A 22,242-nucleotide genomic window follows, 5' to 3' on the forward strand; every position below is an offset into this window, starting at 1 on the left:
AATGCCAAACCCTAACATGGCAATTAAGGGTAGAAACAGGCCAGGCGGCCTGTCAGGGGCTTACGACCTGGCCTGGCTTGTTTTCCAAAAGAAACAGGCTCAGGCCTGTTTGAAGGCCTATTTAAGTTAATAGGCCAGGTTTAGGCTCTCTAAAAAGGCCTGTTAAGCCTGTTAGACTGGCCTGAGCCTGTTAGAAATTTATAATTATAATATATAAAAAATATTAGTTAATGGTATTGTTAATGTGCACTTTTAATTTATTTTTAAATTTTAATATATTGTTAATAGCTTAGTTCTTCCTTAGATTTTGATGTTTAGTTGACAGGTAAAGATAAAAATATAATTTAAAATAAAAATATCAATAAATAATATGATCTTTAAATCTTAAAAATATAAATAAAATAGGAAAGAAAATTTTTGTTCCAAGAATGATAGATTAATTAACTTATGTATTATATTAATTAAATTATGATACTCTCTTTATTCATTGTAAAATTAATAGTTTTTTTCTTTATTTATTTGTCTTAATTTTTTTTGTACTTAAACATAGTTTTGTCTCAAATTTTAACAAACAATTAGAATTAGTTTTCAATAATATCCTTATAAATTGTAATTAAGATTTAAAACAGTACTTATGATACTAAAATTTAAATAAAAGACAAAACTAAAAAATTAATTATTATGTATACTTTTTTTATTTTAGCTTTTTTTAAAAAAAATTATTGTAATTTGAATTTTTTTTTTTAAAAAAAAAGCTTTTAAACAGGTTTCAGACCAGGTCAGGCCTTTATACAAGCCAAGCTCAGGCTAAAAGATAAGCCTGTAACAGGCCACAAGCCAGGCTTAGGTCTATAGGCTACAAAACAAGCCTGGCCTGTTAAGAGTAAAGCCTGGCCTGGCCTGGCCTGTTTCCACCCTTAATGACAATCCACAAAAAGGGCAGCAAGAATCATCAACCATTCCACATAAAAATCAATAACATAACTCAAGGACAACTTTTGTCCTTTAAAGCTTCCACCTTTGTTCTTTAAATTTTACAGTTGGTTTCCTTAAACCCTAAAAATTTCCTCTTCACTCATTCCTACATAATTTTTCATGTAGATTCCAAATATCTACTTGGATTCAACAAAATAAAATTCCTTCTTTCAGTTTTGAACTGACCGAACCATTAGGGTTCAAAATCCAAAAATTGCAACTTTGGTTTTAATGCTTCCAACACTTGCTCTTTAAGTTTATCCTACACCATTTTCCATTTTAAACATAATGGAAGCCTCAAAACTTTGAAAAACAATTCCTAAGGTTTTGTTTTGAAAGTGGTCGAAAGGTCCTTTTAACAAACCCACCATGAAAAACTTCCAACAACATCTTAGACCACTTGAAAACATCATGATTTAAGGTGTTCTAACAAGATTTGCCAATAAAACTTCCTCCTCTACAATATATATGTTTTGGCCAGCATCAAAAGAGAAGAGAAACTATGATTTTCAATCATACAACTTAAGTAAACAAGCAAGAAATCATCTTAGAACAACTTACGAAGCTTGAATCTTAGTTGGAAGATCAAAGTAGCTTGCTTTTCTCTTGATTTCCCTTCAAGCTCACTCTTTTCTCTCTTGATCTCTCCTTGGCCAAATGATGATCTGATTTAGGAGGAGGAAGAGCTCAATTAATGCACCAAAATATCCCAACCACCATCATAAATGAGTTGCCAAGTGTCACCTTCTTACTTAGTCTTGAAATTTCTCTCTTAATTAAGTAAATCATAATGTACTCTTCCGGTCCTTAATATAGGACCCAATTCTTGAGTTGGTTTTAGTCCTAAATATAAGACCCATTTCTCATATTTATCAATTTTCTCTAAATTACCCTATGAATACTCCCTCAAACTATAATCAAGTAGAGAGGAAGATAGGGTATTAAGAAAGATGATTAGGTGTGTTAGGAAAAATGTGTCACTTTTCTTATAATTAACTAATTTACTAACTTCCTAATCTAATCAAATAGTTAAAATGGGATTAATATTAGGACCGGAGGAGTAATTAAATCCAAAGTCCAGATCCTCTCCACTTAATGTTAACACTTGGAAAGCTTTTATTACATCCATTAGGGGCTTGATAAGTGGCAACTTGTGGGCCAAGTAAAGTGTAAGACTCTAGTCTTCACTTTCGGTGCCCTTTACTCCGAGTTTGATTTCTTCTTTTCTATAATACATACGCTGGCTTCTGTAATTAGTTTTTGTCAGATCTATAATTATTTTTCTCATTTTTATCTTCCAAAATTGCCCTCTTTTTCTCAAACATAATGTACTCCTCCGGTCCTTAATATAGGACCCAATTCTTGAGTTGTTGGTTTTAGTCCTAAATATAAGACCCATTTCTCATATTTATCAATTTTCTCTAAATTACCCCTATGAATACTCCCTCAACTATAATCAAGTAGAAGAGGAAGATAGGGTATTAAGAAAGATGATTATGGTGTTTTAGGAAAAATGTGTCACTTTTCTTATAATTAACTAATTTACCTAACTTCCTTAATCTAATCAAATTAGTTAAATGGATCTTATATTAAGGACCGGAGGAGTAGTAATTAAATTCCAAAGTCAAGATCCTCTCCACTTAATGCTTAACACTTGGAAAGCTTTTATTACCATCCATTAGGGGCTTGATAAGTGGCAACTTATGGGCCAAGTAAAGTGTAAGACTCTAGTCTTCACTTTATCGGTGCCCTTTTACTCCGAGTTTGATTTCTTTTCTATAATTACAATACTCTGGCTTCTGTAATTAGTTTTTGTTAGATCTATAAATATTTTTCTCATTTTTATCTTCCAAAATTGCCCTCTTTTTCTCAAATTTAGTTTCCCAATAATTAAATAAAAGGGAAAACTAATTTCCTTCTCTTTATTGATTTTTTCACTTTTCAAAGGAATTGGAAAAAATCTTGGATACTTGAAGGTATTCTTTTAATTCCATAATCTCTTATAATTTCTTGGGATATCATAGAAATTTTCTTAGGATTTTATCCTCCTTAAAAATATTTATTTGGAATTTTCCAAATAGAGGATCTCAAACTTGCTTAAATCATCCTTAAATTCGTTTATAATTTCTCTAAGGGCAATTTGGTCATAAAACTAATTTTATAATCCCATATAAATCTCAAGGAAAATTGTCCTTATTTTTTCTTATTTTTTGAGGTTTGGAAATATTTTTCCATAATTATTCTTGACCAATTTTCCTTAATTAGTCAAATTTTTCATAATCGACTTGAAAAATTATAATAATTATTTTCCACCATAAATCTTCTATTTCTCCTTATCCTTTTTGGCCTTTAACTATTTAAGAATATCCGTATTTCTAAATGCCATATTACTGGATGTGACAAACATAACAAAATATAACAACATTAATAATTACTAATAACAAAATACCAAGGAAAAAAAAAACCAGACCAGACCGGCGGGTTCAACCAGAAAACCGGTGAACCGATCTACAGTTTGGTCTGGTTTAGCTGGTGAATCGGAGGTCTACTGAACGAAAGTAAAAACCAGTTTAACCGGAAAAAAACTAGTATTAAAACCAGGTAACCTCGGTTCAGTGGGTTACCCGGTTTATTCTTTTTGCCTGCCAGACGTCTTAAAATGGCACCGTTTTGTTTTTAAAAAAACAAAACCGCTTCTTCTCTTTTCCTTCGGTTGAGTTCCCTCATTTCCCTTCCTTCCCCTAATTCCTCTCGACTTGCGCAGCGCTGACTCTTCCCTCCCTCAAACCCAAGCCAAAATCGCCTCCACCAAGATCTTCTCCCCTGGCGTCATTGATGGCAGAGCTCCTTATTCGATCGTTCCCCAACATCACAGTCGGATTTGCCTTCGCCTTGGCCTAGTCCTGCTTCGCCTTCACCACTCGTATTCGCAGAAGGCAGAATCGAAAGTCAAGTCGTAGGCCTCCACCTCGCAATCGCATCCCACGTTTGACACTCTGAGCTTGCAAGTCTCCCTTGCTCACCACGTCCTGCTTGGCTTTCGCTACTGGCGTTCGCAGAAGGCAGAATGAAAATTCGAAAGTTGCAGTTCTCCCTCAAATCCCAATCAGTGTTGTCCCTTAAGTGCATTGAGTTGTGGGTAAGCTCGAAAATTTTTTCTACTGATTCTGGATTAGAGAGCTGCCTTTGTTCTTTCTTTCTCTCTAATTGTCGAAAGGTTTGGGAAGGAGGGGATGAAAATTTTCTATTTGATTTCTGAACACTTGAAGTAGGAGAGGAAAGTAGTTGATGAATTTTTTCTGCTGAAATAATATAGATTTTGTTTCCTTTAGACATTGGATGAAATTGATTCTGGATATGTAAAGTATAAACACTTAGCTTAAAACTGAAGAACATACAAATCTTTTGGTAATCAATATGATTAGTAATCTTCTAGTAATCAATATGATATTTTTAATATTTTGAATTAAATTATATTATTTTAATATGATCGGTCCGACCCGGTCTGACCATGGTCTGACCAATAACCCTTGACCCACTGCCTTAACCGGTTTAATGCCTGGTCCAGTTTTTTGTTCCTTGCAAAATACAAGGAAATATAACAATAGTGTGATTGTAAAACAACAAAATACAATAATATTGAGAATGTTCATCTTTACTATTCTCTAATAACTAAAATTAATAATCATTGATACTAAAATCATCATTAAAGTTCATTCAAATCTATAATAATATAGTCATTCAAACCAGTTTACACTGTTTTCACCCTAATTTTTACTGATTTTCTCTATGACCAGTTTAGCTTTTAAACCAGATTGGACCACAGGGCGATTGGATAATTTTCTAGTTGAATTAACCAATCCAGTTCTCCTTTTTCTCCTTGGTCCTAAACAATATGTGACGATCATATTTCTAACAGTCACATCTTTTCTCAAAATACATGATGGTCATTTTTGTTTTTGTCAACAAAAAAAAATGTTTTTGCAAAAGATAAGAGGATGATTTTCTAGAAAAAACATGATGTATTGCCTCTATACCTCTCGCCTCCCTCCTCAGATCGTCGAAATGATGGAAATGATGTCCATGCAGCTAATATGAATGGCTATTTATCTCTAACCCCTAATGGCCATTATTACAATATTCCAAAAAAGGAATTTTTTGAGTTATTTCAGAGTCCCTACCACTTAATAAAGAAAGTTATTTTAAATTGATATTATGATACATGACATTATGTACAAGAAGATTCACGTAAATATGAACTTTAGAAATCAAAAACATGTGTCTATTTTGTAGTAAAGGCCGTCACTTAAAGTTTAAAAGAAATCACATGTCATTGTCATTTCTTAGATACAAATCAACGCATAATTTACTTTTAAAATGTTTTCTACGCTATTTAGCTATACATCTTCAAACTTACTATTTATTGGCTTGCTCCAAAAAGCTCTCTTTTCCTGCTACATGCATTTAACCTGAAAACCTTTTCAAAATATAACCTTTTTAGCCACCTTTTCAGCTAAAATCGCCTTCCGTTCGTCATTGCATAAACTACTTATGCTATCGGTAAAGTGATTTCACTGGCAGAGCTTCGTGTTTTTTAGGCAAGTTTGTATTCACTTCTTTGTTCTCTGTTGTGGATGTCTGTGCTCATCTTTCTATTCTATTCTCTTCATGCTATAAGTTTTAAGCTTCTTATTCCCATATGCCTAAGGCAAGTTCGTGTTCACTTCTTTGTTCTATGTTGTAGACCTAATATGTTCTCTTTCATTTTTTTTCCTTTCATTGTTTAAAATATTCTGAGCTGGTTAATTGATTTGTTTATGCTATATATATATATATACACCAATCGTCTACCCAAGCAATATTAGGATGGGGTGGCATATTTCATTCATTTTGCAGCTACTTATTCTGATGACCGTACTAGGATTTTTTTTTTTGCACGATGTGGCAACCTGAAATGGCTTCATCCAGAGGTTATTAAGCCATGTTTGGTGATATATAGAACCAATCAAAGTTATAAGTCTTGGACAAAGTATAGAGAGATAAGAGATATGAGTAAGAGTAGCAGCCAAAGGCAAAGTGAAAGGCTAGGATCAACTAATTTCAACACAAGTACTTATGAGGCTGACAATCTCAAAGACATGGCTAATGCGATTGAAAAGGAACTAAACATTGTCCACAAATACTTGAAAGGTTGAAGAGCAATATGGAGAATCCTTTGTATGACGGTTGTGTTGACTCCATCCTATTACTCACAGTCTTGAAATTATACAACTTGAAAAATATGTATGTGAAATGTAAGGTTAAAGGTTATCCATGGATGGTAAGTGTAAGAGTAGCTGGAAAAAGCACCCTATTTTTACGTGTGGCCACATTAAGAAATGAGTATGTTCATAATGCCTAAGACAATCTTCACATGACACATGATGGATCAGCTAGCTTGACATCATCAATTATAATTAAATAGGTGAGAGATCACATAGACAGTCATCCAAATGATATAAGGAAGTGCTTAGAAAGAGATTATAGGGTGAAGTTGATATATAAACAAGTATATAAAACCAAGTAAAAAGCATTAGAGGACATGCACAGTAGACCTAACTGGTTATATATGCTTATTCTATAGATATATGAACAACTGAAAGAGATGGATGACAAAGCTATGGCAAAATAGGTGGCTAGTATGAATAAAACATTTGAGCATGTATTCATAGCATAAGAGTGTTATATAAAGAATTTTATTGCTAGTGCTAGACATGATAGAAGTCATTTAACGTATTGTATAAGGGAATTCTACTGTCAACTTGTGCTTATGATGTAGATAATGAATTGTTACCTTTTTCCGATTGCGATTGTGAAGGAAGAAATACTTGAGAATTGGACATGGTTTTTATAAATGATTATGAAGATAGGTGATTCAATGTAATTAACAATTGTGTCATACCTACATAATACAATTATAGGTCTTGTGCAAGTAATATTTAGAGGTGAGGGGCATGTACATACTGTTATAGATATGTTAAGGAAAATTTCAGTGCATAAATGATTAAATAAAATAAAGGAAAGAGGCAAACAAGTGGAAAGACAAGGGAGGATGGATTGTAATTCCTAGATGTTGTGGTATACATAAGGCTTGACACTGATTTCGATGATGCTTTTTGTTATAAAAGTCATAGAAATCTTACCTTTATCCTACCCCTTCTCATTATTGCTATGATTATTAGATCATTATTGTAATTTACACTACATTATTATCTTCGTTAGTAATTAGTTTTTTTGAAACTAAAGTAAATTGGTTAAGCATACAAAATTTATTTGTGAAGATTTATTAGATATGATGGAGGAAAATGAATTCTTCTTGTGTAACACAGAGAAGTAATGTGTGTTGCTAGAATGGATGATTAATATTGAAGGCAAGAAAAAGGGACGATTAATATCAAAGGAAAATGACTAGAAGATAACTATTGAAATTCAAAAAGACAAAAAGGTCATGCAAATAAGTTAAATGACCAAATTGACATGAGGTATGAATTAGGGATTTTCAAATTTTGGTGGAAAGACTAAAATGCCCATTAATTGTCTTAAAAAACGAGTGTGCAAGTGGGGTTATTTCAACCAAATCGCAACCCAAGTGTTCCACTTGTCGAAATTACAAAGCTAGGGTTCTTTCAAGTCGTCTACTTATATTACTACTGTTGAGGGTAGTCTCAGTAAGGAATGTGCATAGCATCCATGAGAAGCTTTAACAGTCAAGAGTATGGTCATAATACAGAGCAATAAACCAATGAGAAGCTTGAAGTCATCCACTCACATTGCTCTTCATCTCACATTATCACCATCGATAGGCTAGTGAGCCATTGTCACCAAGATGGGTAAGTTTGTTTCTTCCCATTGTTCTTAATTGTTGTTCATATTAGGCTGATTAATTAGAGGAAAACTGACAAGTTGTGTAAAGGGAATGACTATAAGTGAATAGGTAATGACTATATGGAAACGAGGGTATCGGGAACAATGTGTTCTTTTTGCTAATTATGTCTATTTTCCTTACTAGCTTGTTCCTAGTATGGCAAGAAACTGAGATCAAGGATAAGATGAATACAAGAAAGTGATTTTGGAAACAAAATAGTAGAAATACATTTTTGTTAATTTAGGCTTGGGCTACCATTGTTTTTTTAGATGTCAGGGAATCAAAGGATATGAAATATAAACAAGATCATTAACATTCAACTTTGTATTATTTACTCATTCTTGTTCACTGATACAATAGAAATATACAACATTGGTTGGTTTGAGTTTTCAACTAATAAGTTCAAGAGTGATTACCCTACTAGCTCCCCAATATTCTTTTCTTTTCTTTTTATATTTTTATTTCTTTGTACCCTTTCTTTGATTTGACTGATCTTATTTTGAAAAGAAATTGAAGATTATGACTTGGTCATTAACAATCTTTAAGAACTAGTGAATATAAATAGAATTTCACATATCTTAGTAAGTTTCATTACATACCTCACATATTATACTTGAGCTTCATTTAATCCAACCTGACCTGGAATTGACTCATACTCACTTAGGTTATTAGGTTTCAATTGGCCATTTTATCAGAATGCTATAAATAGTGCAATAAATTACCCAAATGCTGAAGAATAAGTATTTACCCAAATACTACATGAGAACTCGTTCAGGAAGAGAACGAGTTTAGATTTTTCAGAAACTCGTTCCCTCTAAGAACAACTTTCACGTTTAACATCTTTTTTTTAGTTAAAAAATGCATATCGTTCACACCATGAATGAGTTTAATTCTTATACTTCCGAGTGACATTCTCTCACATCTCTGCGTCTCTTTCACTTTTTTGTTTCGACAAAAATCATGACTCAATGCCCCATTCTGTTTTACTCCTTCCTTCTTGATTTTGAAGAGAATTTCAAGTAATGACCCCATCCCTTCACCATTTTTTTTCATTTTCTTTATTCTATATTTCTAACAAAATAAAAGAAATATGAGTAGATTTTATAGAAAGATTTTTTTTATCCTAACACTACTTTCTATCCTAAATAAAACATCTAATATGTAATTCAATTTATATTAAAAGCTAAATCCTATATTTGAGATCTGAAGTAGTTCTTAAATTTAAGAAAAATATATAAAATAAATTAATAAATATAAAATATTTTTAGATTTGATATAAAACTAGACGTCATACCCCGTGCACTACATGGGTTATACGATCCAGTCTTATTCAATAGGATGAACTAACTATGAAGATGCTGTACATTAGAAGTTTTGACGGTTTGTGCTCATGTATCAAGTCAAAAGTACATTCTGGAAAACCTCATGATAGATAACATTTATTGTTTAATTGGTGGTTTTTTTTCTGTGTCTAGCACCAGTATCTTCAAGCCGTCAATACTTTTCACCCTTGATAGTGCCACGTACAGTTGTCCATGTGAGAATACTGGTGTCGGTAGATAGAGCCCCACCCTTTCCTTTGATTGTCTTTTGTTAATTGTCATTGCAAATGAAACCATTATTAGGAATTATCTTATAATCATTGAGAACGGAAGCCTAGATTGTGACGGGTTAAGGTCCATTCTGTAAATGAGCACTTCTTCATCCTTGATTGCCCCATTTAATGCTACTGCTTTTATGAAGTGCCTCCCAAGAAATGTAATTCGCAGTCTCGTTCCATTACACAATCCTACAGATTGGTCAATGTTTCTTAGAAGCATTATCGGTACACTAACCTTTAATCTTAAAACGTGTGGTGGAACGCCTGAGCAGTGACCATGTTTAAAAATTATGTTGTCTATATGTCATGCTGCGTAGCATCCTCTTTATGTGTTTTATTTATGGAATTTGAGCTGTAATACTCAACCACTTCTCCCTGTACCTAGGATAAAACATAGTCATTTAAAGTCTCGACAATTTCTACTGTGGGGGCTAGAATTGCTCGGCTTGAAAGACATTCTGAGTCAAAAATATTGTATATTAAATCTGGATATGTAGCATCCACAATTGCTTTGATGGGATCTGTGACTTGTTGAATGATTAGGTTCTCGGTAAGTTAATCCAAGTCATTCCATTGATGTCATAACCTATTCTTCTCTCTCCAATCTTCAATAGCCATTCTGAGAAACTCTTGATTCTTAATGATTCCTCTAAATTGGAGTGTGATAAAAGACGCATATTTTTTATGAGGTGTAACAATGTACATTTGGTCTATAGGCTTGAGGAGTTTATTGCAGAGTTGACAGTATCAGCACGCCCTCCTTTTGGTATTACTGGTAATATTTGTCAGAAATCACCTCCCATGACTACAGTCTTACCACCAAAAGTCATATTGCACCTTATTATGTCCTTTAGGGTACGATCCAGACTTTAATGCAAAATTTCCTCACCATCGGAGCTTTATCCCATATTATAAGCTTTGTTGTTTTTATTAAATTTGCCAGCGATGAATGGTTACTGATACTGCAAATGGAGTCTTCATTTATTTTGATTGGAATGCAAAATCTTGAATGTGCTGTATGCCCTGATGGCAAAAGGGTTGTTGTTATTCTGCTGGAAGCCACATTGAGCACTATATTTTCATTTCCTCGTACTGCGGTTGTTATGGCATTCCATAAAAATGTTTTTCCCGTACCTCCAAATCCATGAATGAAAAAGAATTCTCCCCTCTCCTATGTCACTGATATGATTATTTGATCAAAAATCTCTTTTCATTCATTTATGAAAGATCTCTCAAAGCGTATAGTCTTTAGTCTACACTGTTCTTTGTTATGGTTTATCTCCATCGCAATTTAGTGATTTAGCGGATCTAGCAGGCGTGATTCAAAAGCTATTGGCATTGACGGGTAATCTTTGAGACTTCTTCCATTGGCTGCCAATATTTATTCTATTTGGTGTAGACAAGCTTCTTCCCTTTGCTCACTTGTAGCTGATAATGTGGGAGCAAAAGAAGTAAACGGGTAAGAATAAATGCAAGTTCACATATACTCATGGAAAATTAATGGGATGGTTGTTTAGCCTACAATCCATAATCTGTAAGTGAAAAAGGGAAATCTAAACAGGTATAAAAGAGACAATCATGTGTGGTTCTATCCTTGATTAAGGAGGAGGTGAGTAATTCTTTACTTGAGTGCTATCCATAATCTTTAAATGAAAAAGGGAAATCTAAACAGGTATAAGAAGAGACATTGATGTGTGGTTCCATCCGTGATTTTGCTTTGCACACCTTGCTTTATAGTTATGATATAAGCAAGGATCAAAAAACCGGACCGGGCATTAAACCGGTTAAGGCAGTGGGTCAAGGGTTACTGGTTGGACCGTGGTCAGATCGGGGTCGGACCGGTCATATTAAAATAATATAATTTAATTCACAATATTAAAAATATCATATTGATTACCAAAAGATTACTAATCATATTGATTACCAAAAGATTTATATATTCTTCGGTTTCAAGCTAAGTGTTTATACTTTACATATCCAGAATCAATTTCATCCAATGTCTAAAGGAAACAAAATCTATATTATTTCAGCAGAAAAAATTCTCCTACTTCAAGTGTTCAAAAATCAAATAGAAAATTTTCATCCCCTCCCTTCCTAAACCTTTCGACAACCAAAGAGAAAGAAAGAACAAAGGCAGCTCTCTAATCTAGAATTAGTAGAAAAAATTTTGAGCTTACCCATAACTCAATGCACCGAAGGGACAACACTAATTGGGATATGAGGGAGACCTGCAACTTTTGAGTTTTCATTCTGCCTTCTGCGAACGTGGTGAGCGAGGGAGACTTACAAGCTCAAAGTATCAAACATGGGATGCGATTGCGAGGTGGAGGCCAGCAACTTGACTTTTGATTCTGCCTTCTACGAATACGAGTAGCAAAGGCGAAGCAGGACAAGGCGAAGGCGAAGGCAAATATGACTGCGATGTTGGGGAACAGCCGAACAAGGAGCTCTGCCATCAACGATGCTAGGGAGGAGAGATCTTGGTGGAGGCAATTTTGGCTTGGGTTTGAGGGAGGGAAGAGCCGGCACTACGCAAGTGATGAGGACCTTTGTCGTTTGCCTTGGGGTTCTCAATCAAAAATAAATCCAAGTTACGTAGTATAGTGCAAACTCGGGTCGTTTCACTTTTGGGAGCCTTTATTAATTACCTAAGCTAGACTAAATGCCATGCAATATAATGAAAGGGGGTTTGGTTTTTAAGATTTAAATGAATGGTGACTAAACTAAATGCAATGAAAACAAACCTAAGCTACTATATTTTTGGTATTTTTGGATAATGATGATGGAATGGAAATGAATGATAGGAAATCTCTTGAGAATGGTTTTGATGGCAATCATAGTTCACTCAAGATATTGGGAGTTTCACAAATCCATTAGGTTTTCTTAATAACAACCTTAATAACTCATTGAGTCCAATGTTTAAATCAATGAACTTCATTAATGAAAACATTGTTAAGCTCTCCTAATGTGTAATTTGAGAATGATCATGCAATTGGTTCATTGCAACCCAAAATCAACTCAATATCAAAACATGACCATGTAAGATAAGAGAGAATCAAGAGAGTTATAAGGAAACATTTATGTAACTACATATATTGAAGCACAGAATTCAATATTAACCAATCCAAACTACAAACGCAAATCATTAACCAATGATTACAATAACAATCCCAAGTTCTTAACTAACAATTTACAACTCCAAGACCTAAAAAGCCATAAATTATAGCTAAAAATTGAAAACTGAAACTAAACTCCCCTTTGAAGTCTGGAAACTCATGCCACACCACCATTCTTCAAGAGTTGATAAACCCTAGCCCTCCATAGCTTTAAGAAAAGCTCCAACCGAAGTGAATTCGTCAGCCATGGCAGTTGGGAGTGGAAGGAAATGAGATGGAATGAAGAAAAGGTAAAGGAAATGGATGGGGAAGAAGATGGAGGTGGAGAGGCAAGAGGATGAGAGAATAGAGGTGTTCTTGATGATAGAATGGAGTGATTGGTCAAAAATAGGGTTTATAAGGGTTTTAGGGGTCCATTTGTGTTGGATCGTATGAGTAAAGGGTCTATTTTTGCATTCTGGATCCGAATCTGACGTTACTGATACGAGAGAGTTTGCCGTGGCGAACTCAAAAGTTTGCCACGGTGAACTATTCCAGAAGGGAATTTTGGTGAGATTTTGAGAGTTTGCCGCAGCGAACTCATTTGCCCCAGCGAACTATTCCAGAATAGTCAATGATGCACATTTTCAGACTTTTTGCCATAGCACAGCATTTTCTTGGAAACTCTCATGTTGTGTAATGCTTTGGTCTTCAATCTTGGCTCTAATTCTCAAGTGTCCTACAATAAAAAGTAACAATTTGAAACATCAATTGTCCTAGAAATGAATTGAATACAATTAATAACCAATTATGACAATTTTACCCTAAAAAAGACACTAACTCAAAGTAAGGACTCTTAATCTAAATTAAGCATAATTATTATCAAAAGGAGCCAAAATCTATGATAAATACCCTTAAAATGATATGAAATAACATAGAACAATTGGGTTTAATCAGCAAGTTGAGAGGAATCAGGGAAAGGAAGGGAAATAAGGGAACTCGACTGGAGGAAAAGAGAAGAAGCGGTTTTGTTTTTTTAAAAACAAAACGGTGCCCTTTTGAGATGTTTGGCAGGCAAAAAAAGTAAACCGGGTAACCCACTGAACCGGGTTACCTCGTTTAATACCGGTTTTTTCCGGTTAAACCAGTTTTTTACCGGTTCAGTAGACCTCCGGTTCACTAGCTAAACCAGATCGGACTGTAGACCGGTTCATCGGTTTTCCGGTTGAACCGGCCGGTCTGGTCTGGTCCGGTGTTTTTTCCTTGGATATAAGGAAGAGGTAAGTAGTTATTTACCTAAATGCTGTAATCCTCTTGTTTCTTGTGTGTAAAATAAGTCCTTTGAGAGATGAGTTTTTGTTGCAACCCAGACATTTTGTGGTTGTGAGAGACAATGTGATAATAGCATGCTCGTAAAAAACTTTCTGAGATAGTTTCTACTAGCCCAAGTAGATGCTTCTATTATGGCCTCAACATATTCTTTATCATTGTCGAGCAATCCCAGTGCAAAATATGCTTCTCTAAAAGTATTGTATAAGATGCCACTAATTGTCTTAATATCCTCATAACTTGATGGTCCCCTTGCTTTGGTGAGCAATAAACAGAGGTAGTATAATTCTCCTTGTGAAGGTGCCGAGCTATTTAACCTGCTTATTGAAAATCCCCTTTTCCTTGGCTTCCAAATTCTACTCTGTCGATTGAAGGTGTAATATTGTGGAAATAGGGAGTATGTCAAAGTTCTAGCAACTAGATTGGTCCTATTTATTTCCATCTATGATAGGAATATAGACTCTTTTACCCTTTGTTGTTGTATAATAGATGTTATTTCTCTTCTTGTTGAATAAATAACTTGCTGCTGACCTGGTAAATGGAAGCTTAGTCTTTCAATTAATGGAGACCTGTGGTGAATGTTGAATGTAAATATTCTCCAAGCACCCTTACATAGTGACATATACCTGCAATTCAAATAGTGAGAAATTTCATCACGCACAGGTTGTCCGTGAGAATTTGAAGTGTCAGTGTATATTGATGCCACAACTCGGTCACTTCCTTTGCTAATATACTTGAATAGATACTTAATTACCCTTGATTGATTAGTTTTTTTCAACATTTATATGGGCCTGAAACATTCTTAACAAAGTCGGGTTATATGGTACTATGTATCTGTTGTCTAATAGAATCCCTTTCTTGTTGATTGATCTTCCATCATTTCTTCTCTAATATGTTGGATATTAATAAGCCTTATTACATATATTTCTAGCCTTAAACTCATGTTTTTGCCATTTATACTTGCATATTTTGGGTATAATTAGTTTTCATTGTGCATCAGAGTTGGTGAAGGAGGTCGTGAGGTTTTCTTTGTGTTTTTACATGATTTTATGTGATTTTATTTGTGTGTACTTTTGATTCCTTGTCTAGTGTGAGTTTCAGGGAGCTTCTTCAGCATTTGGCCATTCTGTCTGAGGCGTCCATAGGCATGTCATCTCAGGCGCCGCGACGGATTTGCCAGAGGACTCTCTGGGATAGGCACCACGGCGGACCAAGTTTCACAAGGAGCTCAGAGTCACTAATCTAAACGACACTGTATTGGTAAGGCACTGCGGCGGATGATCATAGGCGCCGTGGCAGATGATAGAAATCAGCAATTTAAACCAGAACACGCGTGACAGAACCTGGAAGGGAATGGAACCGGGTCTTGGAGCTCCATTTCAATTAGCACGCGGATCTTGAACTAATTTTCAGTTGGGAGGCATTAAATACAAGGAAGAAAAGCATTTAGGGGGGACGGAGGTTTTTGAGATTCAGTTCTGGAAGCTTTCCATCATCATCTTTATCATCAGCTCTCAGTATTTCTGGATTAGGCTGGAACTCTTTGTCCAGATTCTCTATTTCCCAACCATCACCATTGCTTTGCTAAGTTCCTATCCTCCAGCTTGAGTATTTCATCCTCCATGTCCAGCTAAGCTTCAAGGATTTCTAGGAGTTATAATGGAGCCTGAGCTATGGTTAAGAGTTTAGAGTTTATAGGTGTTTAATTTCAGTAACATTTTGATTGTGTTGTCAATCTTTATTTCTAGATTCAGACTCCTCTTTGTCCATTTCTATGAGTTGAGATTTGGTTAATTGTATTTAGAAGTTATCTTCTTGATTTAGAGTAATGATGTGTGATTCTTTAACTAGGTCTAGTTATGGATTTATACATTGTGATTGAATTCTTGAGAAGTATTGGTTAATATTTCTTTTAGAAGTGGCTGAATCTCCATTTTATCAATCTTACCTCATCAGAAATTAATTCAATTAAAGCTCTTAAATTCTGATTGATGCAAGAAAGGCAATAAAGGCAAAGTTATACCTCCCAGGAATCATTCATCTCATTGATGTCCAATCTCAAAACATTCTCCTTTTTGAATCTTGATTTTTGTAGCATTTGATTACATTCTAGAAATGATTTCATCTCATTTGCCAATGCATTCACCTAATTTCTTCCCTAAGTTGTGACTTAATCACTTAATAACACTATTGGACTCTTGAGTTCCTTGAGATCGACCTCTGATTGGAAGCTACTTTACTGCATTTTTAGATTATTAAATTTGGTTTTAAATGACATAAGATCAAATTTTTGGTACCGTTGCCGGGGAACTCTGTCTTCCTGTAGTGTTGTAGTGTACTTAGGATAGAATTAGGTTGTGTGTTTCTGGTTTTTCTTTAGTTACTGCAATATTAAAAGGTTTTAGATTTGGTTTCTTGACTTTTTGGCTCATCATACTTGTTTTTCATTGTGTACCTCACTCATTTCCTTAATTTGTAGCCATTCCTACTACAAGGTTTGCCCCAATTGCTTTATAATCATTTCTGTTGAGTGTTTTCAGGTTTGAGGTGTAGCTGATACAACTCAAAGCCGATTTTTTGTCATTCTACCACAGACGCCGTAGCGCCTCAGTGTATCTGCTGCAGTGCCTCTTCTCTCTTACTCTCGGTGCAAAGCGTCGTATCGCTTTGCAGAATCCGCCGCAGCCCCTTTCTCCCTCAGCTTTCAGTAACTTTCGGTCACAGAGGCCGCGGCGCCTAGACCTAATTCTTACTTTTATTGTTTAGTTCAATTTTCTTAGTTGGTTTTAGTGTATGACTAGGGACAAAACATTTTATCCATTGGATAGGGAGATAATAAAACACTTAGACTTTTGAAAAAGAATAAAAATTTTGACACAAACACAATCACAAGCATACACCCTCACTCACCTTCTTTATCTAGTGTTAGTGAGTCAATTGAACCGATACCTGATTCTGAATTTGATTTGGGTCAATTTTGTGACAATCATTTTGTAATGGAAGGGCAAGAGAATCAAGCCCCTAATGAAGGGCAGAATATTGGTCAAAATAGGGTTAATACTAATCTAAATGATACTGGCCATAGACTTCCATAAAGACCCCTTAATAGGCAGCATCAAGATGAGCAAGAAGCTGAGAACATGCAGTACCATGTTCCTAGGAACCCTAATGATGATAATAGGAGTATTAGGGAATTGAATAACTCAACTATTAATTGTACACCTAGAGGGTTTCATGCTCATGATCTTGGTTTTGAGATAAAAGGTGGTTTAATTAGTACCTTACCCAAATTTTATGGACTTGCAGGTAATGATCCATATCAGCATTTGGATTTAATGTATTCAGTTTGTGCAACTATGAAGCCACCTGGGGCTTCTTTGGAAGATGTATTGAGAAGTGTTTTCCACTTTACACTTAAGGGAAATGCTAGACAATAGTTAACCACCCTTCCTCAACATTACTCAACTCTAACATGGGAGCAACTCAAGAAAGCCTTCTTGGACAAGTATTTCCCAGCTTCAAGAACTTCAAGGCTTAGGAAGGAAATCTATGGAGTATCTCAGTAAGACCGAGAGTCTCTCTATGACTATTGGACTAGGTTTTTAGCTTTGTTGAGCAAGTGCCCCAACCACCGATGTTCGAAATCAAACCTAGTGCAATACTTTTATGAAGGATTATTAGTGTCTTATAAAGAGACTATTGATACTGTTGCACATGGATCAATCCTAGAGCTCACTCCTAATAATGCTTGGAGTCTATTAGAGAGGATGGCCAACAACAATCAACAATACTACACAAGAGAGGGCAAGTGTCTTCTACAAGCCCTTTACAAGATAGTTTGCTGGAGAGATTGTTGCGTATCACCAAAAAGATGGATAAAAGAGTGGAAAATTTAGAAAAGCAAATAAATATGAAGAATTATAGTGTGGTCAACTACTCACAAGCATTAATTGGGCCATCATGTGAACATTGTGCCTCAACCATGCATATGAGTGATGATTGCCCAAGTCACTATGAAGAAGTTTCTGCTATATACCAAGGCAGACAGGGACAATACTCACAGAGGAACCCATATTCTTCAACTTATAATGAGGGTTGGAGTGATCACCCCAATTTGAGGTGGAAGACTAATGATGATAGGTAATTAACTTTCACAGCAGAAATTTCAGAATCAAAGGCCACCCTTCGAGTCAAATTCAAGAGTCATAGTTCCTATTCAGAACACTCCTTTAAATGATGGTATTGCTGAGTTGGTTAAAGCTATGAAAGAAGGAATGAGTGATTTAGGTGTAAGGATTGAAAGCACTGCAGCTTCTTCTAATTCTAAACTTGTTGCCATGGAAAGTAAGTTTGATAGCAAGTTTGAACAATGGGAAAATAAAACAAACAATCTTTCTGGCTATGTCACTCAATTAGCTAACTCATTGAATGAGGTGCAAGCTAAAATTGGAGGGAATTTACCCTCCAACACTGTGGTGAATCCAAAGTCTCTGAATGCAATATCTTTAAGCAGTGGGAAGCAAGTAGGGGCTAGTGAGAAGAAAGTAAAATTTACAGAAGAATGCTGTCACAAGGAATCAGATTCTAGTTCAGAAGAAGATTCTACACCTACTGTGCAATCTAAAAATAGAAAAGAGAGGAAACTCTTATAGCAAGTGAAAAACTCTCATACACATTCTGGAGATAAGAAAGAAGCTGAATCTTCCCAGGTACAAGAAGAGAACATAGGAGTCATAAGCAACAAGAATCCAACACATCCTTCTCAAATCATCAAGCAGAAAGAGAAGGAGGTAAAAATTTCTGATTTACCATTTCTTAATTCATTTCTAGTATCTAGAAAATTATCTAATGATCAACTTGAGAAAGATGTTATGAATTTGTTTGGTAAACTTGCTGTGAATTTTCCTTTACTTGATTTCTTGAAAGGAGCACCTAAATACATGAGTTTTCTAAAAGAATTGTGCACTAACAAGAAGAAATGTAAACCTAATGAGAAAGTGCAATTGGGCTCTAATGTTTCTGCCATTTTTAAACCTCAACTACCCATTAAGTGTGCTGATCCTGGATCTTTCACAATACCTTGCACTATTGGTCCTTTGAATATTGCTAATGCTCTTTTGGACTTAGGAGCCGCAATTAATGTGATGCCTCTTTCTTTATACACATCTTTAGGCATTCAAACTATTAAGAGTACTAGCATGTTAATACAACTTGCTGATAGGACCATTAGGAAGCCAAAAGGGTTGTTGGAAGATATCTTGGTGAAAGTCAAGGACTTGGTTATCCCTGCAGATTTTTATGTTTTGGATATGGATACCCCATCCCATGTTCAATAAACACTATCTTGGGTAGACCATTTCTTAGGACTGCTAATACAGTAGTAAGCTTGAAAGATGGATACATAACTATAGAAGTAGGGGATAAGAAAATTCAATTTAATGTTTATGAAGTAATGAAGCATCCCATTGAAGATTGTTCACTTTTGGGTGTCAATGCTATTGATTTTTTGATTAATGAGGCTGTGGAAGAATATGAATGCTCTTTGCATAAATTGAATGAGGAAGAAACTTTAGATATTGGTTTTTCTTTTCTTGATATCAATTCTCTTTTCTGCCTTGATTCAATTTTGGATGATAATGATGACGTGTGTAGTATTGACTCTTTGACAGTTGATAGCTCACTTTCCACTTTGTCATCTTTTTCTTTTGATCTATCTTCTGTCAATGATGAGGTATTTTCTCATGCATCAAGCCAAGAGCTTGGAAAGGATTTTGTGTCTGATTTTGCAGAAGTGAAAAAGCTGGCTCAAGGTATATTGAACAAGGAAAGGGAAGAGAACATAGCTTTTGTTCTAGAATCTATACTTACTTCTTCTATTCCACTTCATTTTCATTGTGCCAATTCTTTGCATATTATATGATATCTTGCTAATTTCTTTTCTAGCCTTTCTACAGAGGTGAACCAAAGAAAGCAAAGTCAAGGTGAGGAACAACAAGTAGCTGATTTTACAAATCGAGACAGGGAGTTTTCTGACCTTATTTCTCCTGGAATTAACACTATTCCTGAGAAGCATATATAAGTTGATTCATCTTGTAATCATGCATATTCCCCACACATATCTTCAGCATGTCTAGCTGTTTTGGAGCTTAAGGAATTAGTACCTTCTGTCATTAAACCACCAGAGTTGGAACTTAAACCATTGCCTTCTCATTTGAAATATGCATATCTAGTTGAAAATGATAAATCGCCTGTTATCATAGCTAGCTCCTTATCTGATATTGAGGAGAAGAAATTGCTCACTATTTTGAAAAGAAATAAGAAAGCAATAGGTTGATCTATGGCTGATATTCCTGGTATTGCCCCTTCCATTTGTACACATAAAATTTTACTTGATGAGGGAGCAAAACCAGTAATACAACCACAGCGTAGACTTAATCCACTCATCTTAGATGTTGTGAAAAAGGAAGTGAATAAACTTTTGAGTGCTGGAATTATATATCCAATTTCAAATAGTGAGTGGGTTAGCCCTGTTCAAGTGGTTCCTAAGAAAAGTGGTATTACTGTTATTAAAAATGAAAAGAATGAATTAATTCTGATAAGGATCCAAAACTCATGGAGGGTATGCATTGATTACAGGAAATTGAATGATGCTGCACGTAAATATCACTTTCCTCTACCTTTTATTGATCAAATGCTTGAAAGATTAGCTGGAAGAACTAATTACTACTTTCTAGATGGTTTTTCAGGGTATTTCTAGATTCTATTGCTCTGGAAGACCAAGACAAGACCACATTCACCTGTCCATTTAGGACATTTGCCTACAGGAGGATGCCTTTTGGGCTATGCAATGCCCTGGGTACTTTTCAAAGGGCTATGATGTCCATTTTTAGTGAATTTCTAGGCTCATCTATGGAAGTGTTTATGGATGATTTTACTATGTATGGTGACACATTTGATGAATGTTTGGAAAGTCTAGATAGGGTTTTGTCTAGGTGCATTGATAGGAATTTGATTCTGAATTTTGAAAAATGTCATTTTATGGTTGATAATGGAATTGTCTTGGGTCATCTAGTCTCTAAGAAAGGAATTGAAGTAGACAAAGCTAAAATTGAAGTTATTGCTTCTTTGCCCTATCCAACTAACTTGAAGGAACTTAGGTCATTCCTTGGACATGCTGGTTTCTATCGAAGATTTGTGAAAGATTTTAGCAAAATAGCAAACCCTCTTTCTAGGCTCATGCAAAATGATGTGGCATTTGTTTTTGATGATGCTTGCAAAAAAGCTTTTGATTCATTAAAAAGCATGCTTGTTTCTCCACCTATACTTTCTGCACCTGATTGGGAATTAAATTTTGAACTTGCTTGTGATGCATCTTATGCTTCCATCGGTGCTATGTTAGGTCATAAAGTAAATAAGCTGTCTCAAGTCATTGCATATGCATCTAAAACCCTTGACAATGCACAGATTAATTACACAACCACCGAAAAGGAACTTTATGCTATTGTATTTGCCTTAGACAAATTTAGACCTTACTTTCTTGCATCAAAAGTGGTTGTCTTTATTGACTATGCTGCTGTCAAGTTTTTGTTTAGCAAGCCACACACTAAGCCTAGATTGTTGAGATGGGTTTTGCTTCTCTAAGAGTTTGACATAGAGATCAAAGAACGAAGTGGTGCTGAAAACCATGTTGGTGACCATTTGAGTCGATTACCAACAGGAACTAAGGGAGTCTCTGAACCTAATCTGATTTGTGATGAATTTCCAACTACTATTCTTTGTTCTATAGCTTCTCATGATTCATGGTTGCTAACATGGTCAATTTTCTAGCTACTGGTTTTATCCCTAATACATTGTCTCATTTTCAGACTCAAAAGCTCAAAAGTGAAGCCAAATATTACATTTGGGAACCGCCTCACTTATGGAGGATGTGTAATGACCAATTGATTAGGCACCGTGTTCCAAATGAAGAAATTCAAGGTATCTTGGTGGCATGCCATTCTCATGCTTGTGGAGGCTATTTTAGTGCTAAGAAAACTTCAGGGAAGATTTTGGAATTTGGATTTTACTAGCCTACCCTCTTTAAAGATGCTTATGAGTTTTGTAAGAGTTGTGACAAGTGCCAAAGGTTTGGAGGTAATACTAAGAGGAATGAGATGCCTCAATATCCTATTCTCTTTTGTGAAATCTTTGATGTATGGGGTATAGATTTCATAGGTCCATTCCCACCATCCTCTGGAAATCTTTATATTCTCTTAGCTGTGGATTATGTTTCAAGATGGATCGAAGCTATTCCCACAAAGAAAGATGATGCAATCACAGTTTTAAAATTCATAAAGTCA

The sequence above is a fragment of the Neltuma alba genome, unplaced genomic scaffold (genome assembly GCF_004799145.2).
Source record: "Neltuma alba isolate B1F8T4 unplaced genomic scaffold, ASM479914v2 tig00010728_pilon, whole genome shotgun sequence".
Lineage (NCBI taxonomy): Eukaryota > Viridiplantae > Streptophyta > Magnoliopsida > Fabales > Fabaceae > Neltuma > Neltuma alba.